The sequence below is a fragment of the Lampetra planeri genome, chromosome 56 (assembly GCF_965212315.1).
Source record: "Lampetra planeri chromosome 56, kcLamPlan1.2.h2, whole genome shotgun sequence".
NCBI classification, from domain to species: domain Eukaryota; kingdom Metazoa; phylum Chordata; class Hyperoartia; order Petromyzontiformes; family Petromyzontidae; genus Lampetra; species Lampetra planeri.
Genome location: NC_136162.1, coordinates 1,269,358 through 1,276,214, shown reverse-complemented (window position 1 = coordinate 1,276,214; position 6,857 = coordinate 1,269,358). Strand labels below are relative to the sequence as shown.

Genomic DNA, 6,857 nt, shown 5'->3' with positions numbered 1-6,857 from the left:
TCCAACACCATGTGAGACTAGGCTCTAAGGAAAGCTGTCTCGGGTGTCGACCAATCAACTTCAAGGACAGTGCATACATTATCAGAGTTTTGTTTTTTGTTTGCATTATGACTGCAGGTATTGTGGTCCATGCAAACATGACTTCGTGTAGAAATGGTGTCAGTTTTGTTGCCAGATGGAAGGGTAAAAAAACAATTATCATATTTCCTCACTTGTATAAGCTCATTCGACTGATCCTGACTCTCCCGATCTCCACGGCCACCACCGAGCGCGCATTCTCTGCCGTGAAAATGTTGAAGTCGCGGCTGCGCACCGGCACGGGCGACGACTGGATGTCCGACTTGATGGTGATATACATCGAGAAGGCCTGCGACTACTTGAGAATGCCGACGACGTCAACTCCCTGCGAATAGCGGAGCCGGGCGGTGGTTCACGTGCATTCGCCAGTCGCTGTCAACGACGCTCTTCATCAAGTCCGTGCGCTTGTGCTCGTGGATCTAACTGGGCCGGAGCGGCGCAGGATCTTATTGCCTGTCGTTCGTCCGAGGACGATGGCAATGACGAACTTGATCAGGTTTGACTGCTGCAGCTCCTTACTATAAAAATTCCTTCCCTTTATTACTGCTAACCATACCTCCTCCCTTTGTTGCTGCTAATCCTACATAATGCACGGGCATAATATGACTTTGAGACCCCCCCCCCACCTCCTACGCATTCCACAAGTAGTGACTAATCCCATATTTGCATTTGCCATAAATATGCAAAATTCCTCTGTTGATATGCAAATTCCGTTTGTCAAGGCGCCCTTCCTCCCCTAACCCAGCTTAAATATACGCTGCCAAGCTTGGTGGTGTTCATTCAGACGCTGTCTTTCCGACAGATCTGTTCTTCACCTGAGGAAAGCTGCTTGTGTTGTGGCCGAAACGTCGTGAGAATTGTATTTTATTATGTTTTATTATTATTATTTTATTATTTCCCTTCTACGCGACTTTACCGAAAGAACCAAGAAGATGAACTCTCCGATATTGTCCAGCAGTTCATGAGCATGTCAGCTCGCCCTGTTCAAATCCACTAAAATTTGTTTTCTACATTTGTGGCGGCCATTTTAAAACATACACTGGATATCAAAATATTGAATTCATTCTAGATTTGAAGCTTTCGTGACTGCAAGAATTCATACTCTTAGGTTTTTGATACAGTAAATTTTAGCTGTGACGGTCCCACCTGATGACGGAGACTTGTGTTGCCTCCGAAACGTCGTGATTTATTATTTTATATATATATATATTATTATTAATATAATTTTATTTATTTATTTTTACCTACGTGACTTTACCAAAAAAACCTAAGAGTGTAATATTGAAGTCAGTCCCCTCAAAATCAAAATCCTGGCTCCGCCCCTGCTGGCAACAGACTGATGCACAGAGACAGCTGCCCCTGGGGGTGCCCCTAGGGTCAACCACACAGTAGCAATCATCGCTACCCCTCCTGGCAGCAGACTGATACACAGAGACAGCTGCATCTGGGGGTGCCCCTAGGCTAGACCCACATAGAAGCAGTCATCGCTACCCCTGCTGGCAACAGACTGATGCACAGAGACAGCTGCCCCTGGGGGTGCCCCTAGGCGAGACCCACACAGCAGCAATCATCGCTACCCCTACTGGCAGCAGACTGATGCACAGAGACAGCTGCCCCTGGGGGTGCCCCTAGGCGAGACCCACAGAGCAGCAGTCATCGCTACCCCTCCTGGCAGCAGTAGAATGCCCTCAGGTCCATGTGGTCTCTTGAGTTCTCACCGAGTTGCAATCAACTTGCCGCTGAGAAACTCAGTGTCTCTACGCGTTGCCTTGAGTGGAGATTGCCTTGAGTGACGACGCTGGAGATCGTCTTGAGTGGCCACACTGGACGATTGTCTCGAGTGACGAAGCTCATTTCCATTCCGAGTGACGACACGATCGAGCCGAACTGCGGTTAAGAGGAAATTTGCGGTTTTTCGCACAAATGCCCTTTTACGGTCCCGAACTTGCGGGGTAGGGTTTTGGTGGGCTGGGTTTGGGCTTCGGAGTTCTGTCGGCCTCTGAGCAAATCAGAGGGTGCCCTTTCGGATTTTGTCATCGCATGGCCTTTCCTGTGCCCCATATAAGGGACACGGGGTGTTGGCAGAGACACTCCCACGCACTCCTCTCCGCAGAGCTCGGCTTGCTACACGGTAACGGTACGGGGTACGCGCGCAGCTTTTACGCACACGCGCACACACCGCTAAATTTGGCAGCACAACGGTGCGTGATGCCAATTGATTCGCTGAGCTAAATGCTGATTTGGTTGACTTCTCGAGATCGATGGCTTCGCAATTGCGAGTCGCCGAGTGAGTGATGTCAATTCTGGTGATGGTCTAGAAGGGATATGGAGCTGAGTGAGTGATATGAATTCTGGTGATGGTCATAGAAGGGATATAGAGCTGAGTGAGTGATGTGAATTCTCGTCATGGTCTAGAAGGGATAGATAGTTGAGTGAGTTATGTGGATTCTATTGACGTTCTAGGAGGGTTAGAGAGTTAAGTGGGTAATGTGAATTCTAGCGATGGTCTAAAAGGGCTAGAGAGCTGAGTGATGTGATGTCAATTCGATTGATGTTCTAGAATGGATATTGAACTGAGTGAGTGATGTGAATTCTAATGATGTTTTAAAGCGGACAGAAAGCTGAGTGATGTCAATTCTGGTGATGGTCTAGAAGGGATAGAGAGCTGAGCGAGTGATGTGAATTCTCGTGATGTTCTAGAAGGGATAGAGAGCTGAGTAATGTGATGTGGATTCAAGTGATGGTCTAGAAGGGCTAGAGAGCTGAGTAATGTGATGTGGATTTAAGTGATGGTCTAGAAGGGATAGAGAGCTGAGCGAGTGATGTGAATTCTCGTGATGTTCTAGAAGGGATAGAGAGCTGACTAATGTGATGTGGATTCAAGTGATGGTCTAGAAGGGCTAGAGAGCTGAGTAATGTGATGTGGATTTAAGTGATGGTCTGAAAGGGCTAGAGAGCTGAGAGAGTTACGCATTTTTTCGTGATGGTCTAGAATAGATAAAGGGCTGAGTGATGTAATGTGGATTCTCGTGATGGTCTAGAAACCATAGAGAGCTGAGTGAGTGATGTGAATTTGATTGATGTTCTAGAATGGATATTGAACTGAGTGAGTGATGTGAATTCTAATGATGTTTTAAAGCGGACAGAAAGCTGAGTGATGTGAATTCCAGCGATGTTCTAGAATGGATATTGAAATGAGTGAGTGATGTGAATTCTCACTGGAGAGATGATTGAGTGATGTGAATTCTAGCGATGTTCTAGAAGGCCTAGAGAGCCACTATGAAACCTCCTTTACCAGTGGCAAAATATAGTAATAGGTTTTTAGTAACCTATTACTATATTTTGCCATTGGTAAAGGAGGTCTCATAGTGTAAATTCTTACCCCGAGCTCTCGATACTCTGATAGTGCACTGTCTTTGAGTTGTACGCCTTTTGGCGTCATCTGGTCCAACACCAATGGAGACTAGGCTCTAAGAAAAGCTGTCTCGGGTGTGGACCAATCAACTTCAAGGACAGTGCATATCATTATCATCATCAGAGTTGTTTATTTTTGTTTGCATTTTGACTGCTTGTGTTGTGGTTATTGCAAACATGGTGCCTTGTATAAAGGTGTCAGTTTTTTTTTACCAGTTGAAAGGGTAAAAACCTATTACTATATTTTGCCACTGGTAAAGGAGGTCTCATAGTGTAAATTCTTACCCCGAGCTCTCAATACTCTGATAGTGCGTTGTCTTTGAGTTGTACGCCTTTTGGCGTCATCTGGTCCAACACCAATGGAGACTAGGCTCTAAGAAAAGCTGTCTCGGGTGTGGACCAATCAACTTCAAGGACAGTGCATATTATTACCATCATCAGAGTTGTTTATTTTTGTTTGCATTTTGACTGCTTGTGTTGTGGTTATTGCAAACATGGTGCCTTGTATAAAGGTGTCAGTTTTTTTTTTTACCAGTTGAAAGGGTAAAAACCTATTACTAGACTAGAGAGCATTCATAGTCTACTGCAGTCCCTAACAGGTGCGAGGCAGAGGCGCAGCCCTGCAACTGCTTTGCTCCATCCACTGCTGGCGGCAGGGGCCTCCGCTGGAGGGAGCTCTAGAGCGGCTTGACCAATTCGTCTTGGTAGGGTTACCCACAATTTACCTCCCCACCTGCCGAGAAACTAAACTGACTGCGGTCCTTCACAATTCATACTGCTGGGGGCAGGGGAGGGGTTGAATATATGCGCAACAATGTCGCAACTGCCACGCCGGGAGATCGAACTGCCAGCCTCTTGATTGCGTGTGCAGCGTGCGGAGTCGGCATCGCATCACGCGGCAGAGTGTCGAACATCAGTCCACGTAGGGAGCGGAAATTGCACCAGATTGCGTGCGGTGTGCGCAAGTGGTTGCGTGAGATTGCGTGAGTGGTTGCGTGAGATTGCGTGAGTGGTTGCGTGAGTTTGCGTGAGTGGTTGCGTGAGATTGCGTGAGTGGTTGCATGAGATTGCGTGCGGTGTGCGCGAGATTTAACGTCAGTGTACGATAAAGTCACGTAGATAAAAATTTAAAATTAAAATTAATAAAAGTAAAATAAAAATCACGACGTTTCGGAGGCAACACAAGCTTCCATCTTCAGGTGTCGTGGTTTTTATTTTATTTTACTTTTATTAATTTAAATAAATATTTTTTATCTACGTGACTTTACCGAAAAAAACCTAAGAATACGAATCCTTGCAGTCACGAAAGCTTCAAATCTAGAGTCAGTGTACGAGTGTGTGATTGCAAATATTTAAATAGGTATATATTTGCGTGGTGTATATCGGTTGGGGCGTTGCGCTCCGAACCAGGCGAACAAAGTTCCACTCCCACTCACGACCCCGATGGCATTGACAGCGAATATCCGAACCGTCCCTGGGCCTTCCCCTAGGTCGACTTAGCCTCAAATCAGCAACCGGCGCCGCTGCGTAACGCATCGTCACGTGTTACGCATCGGCACCGGGGAGACAAAGGCGGCCGGGCGCGGTGCTGACCAATCACCCCCCTCGTATGCCCGTGCCGGCCTTCACAGGGTGCTACTCGCCAACAAGCACTTTCCACAGCCGTCTGGTGAAGGCTAGACGGGGGATCTTTGTCTTTGTGCGGTGAGAGCGAGTGGCGGTGCGTGGCGCGTTTCCCGTTTCTGACCGCGTCTCCTATCGCGTTCCGCACATGGTCGCGACTTTGCTGTTCGTGACTCTGCTGTTCGCGACTGCTGTTCGTGACTGTGCTGTTCGCGACTTTGCTGTTCGCGACTTTGCTGTTCGTGACTGTGCTGTTCGCGACTTTGCTGTTCGCGACTTTGCTGTTCGTGACTCTGCTGTTCGCGACTGCTGTTCGTGACTGTGCTGTTCGCGACTTTGCTGTTCGCGACTTTGCTGTTCGTGACTGCAGATCTAGATGCCACTGGTTCTTCACGTTTTGTAGATGTAGATGCCACTGGTTCTTCACGTTCTGCAGATGTAGATGCCACTGGTTCTTCATGTTCTATAGATGTAGATGCCACTGGTTCTTCATGTTCTGTAGATGTAGATGCCACTGGTTCTTCACGTTCTGCAGATGTAGATGCCACTGGTTCTTCATGTTCTGCAGATGTAGATGCTACTGGTTCTTCACGTTCTGTAGATGTAGATGCCACTGGTTCTTCACGTTCTGTAGATGTAGATGCCACTGGTTCTTCACGTTCTGCAGATGTAGATGCCACTGGTTCTTCATGTTCTATAGATGTAGATGCTACTGGTTCTTCATGTTCTATAGATCTAGATGCCACTGGTTCTTCACGTTCTGTAGATGTAGATGCCACTGGTTCTTCACGTTCTGCAGATGTAGATGCCACTGGTTCTACATGTTCTGCAGATGTAGATACCACTGGTTCTTCACGTTCTGTAGATGTAGATGCCACTGGTTCTTCACGTTCTGTAGATGTAGATGCCACTGGTTCTTCACGTTCTGCAGATCTAGATGCCACTGGTTCTTCACGTTCTGTAGATGTAGATGCCACTGGTTTTTCACGTTCTGCAGATCTAGATGCCACTGGTTCTTCACGTTCTGCAGATTTAGATGCCACTGGTTCTTCACGTTCTGCAGATGTAGATGCCACTGGTTCTTCATGTTCTATAGATGTAGATGCCACTGGTTCTTCATGTTCTGTAGATGTAGATGCCACTGGTTCTTCACGTTCTGCAGATGTAGATGCCACTGGTTCTTCATGTTCTGCAGATGTAGATGCTACTGGTTCTTCACGTTCTGTAGATGTAGATGCCACTTGTTCTTCACGTTCTGTAGATGTAGATGCCACTGGTTCTTCACGTTCTGCAGATGTAGATGCCACTGGTTCTTCATGTTCTATAGATGTAGATGCTACTGGTTCTTCATGTTCTATAGATCTAGATGCCACTGGTTCTTCACGTTCTGTAGTTGTAGATGCCACTGGTTCTTCACGTTCTGCAGATGTAGATGCCACTGGTTCTACATGTTCTGCAGATGTAGATACCACTGGTTCTTCACGTTCTGTAGATGTAGATGCCACTGGTTCTTCACGTTCTGTAGATGTAGATGCCACTGGTTCTTCACGTTCTGCAGATCTAGATGCCACTGGTTCTTCACGTTCTGTAGATGTAGATGCCACTGGTTTTTCACGTTCTGCAGATCTAGATGCCACTGGTTCTTCACGTTCTGCAGATCTAGATGCCACTGGTTCTTCACGTTCTGCAGATGTAGATGCCACTGGTTCTTTATGTTCTGCAGATGTAGACGCCACTGGTTC

At 46.9% G+C, this 6,857-nt stretch overlaps 1 protein-coding gene across 1 annotated transcript in view; it reads left to right on the top strand.

Moving 5' to 3' along the window:
• Positions 1 to 2,156: 2,156 nt before the first annotated feature.
• Positions 2,157 to 6,857, top strand: part of LOC144735667 (plastin-3-like) — a 43,599-nt gene continuing 38,898 nt past the window's right edge. Inside the window, 1 exon segment of the mRNA XM_078618132.1 lies at positions 2,157 to 2,215. The gene's annotated coding sequence lies outside the window, so the exon portion shown is untranslated.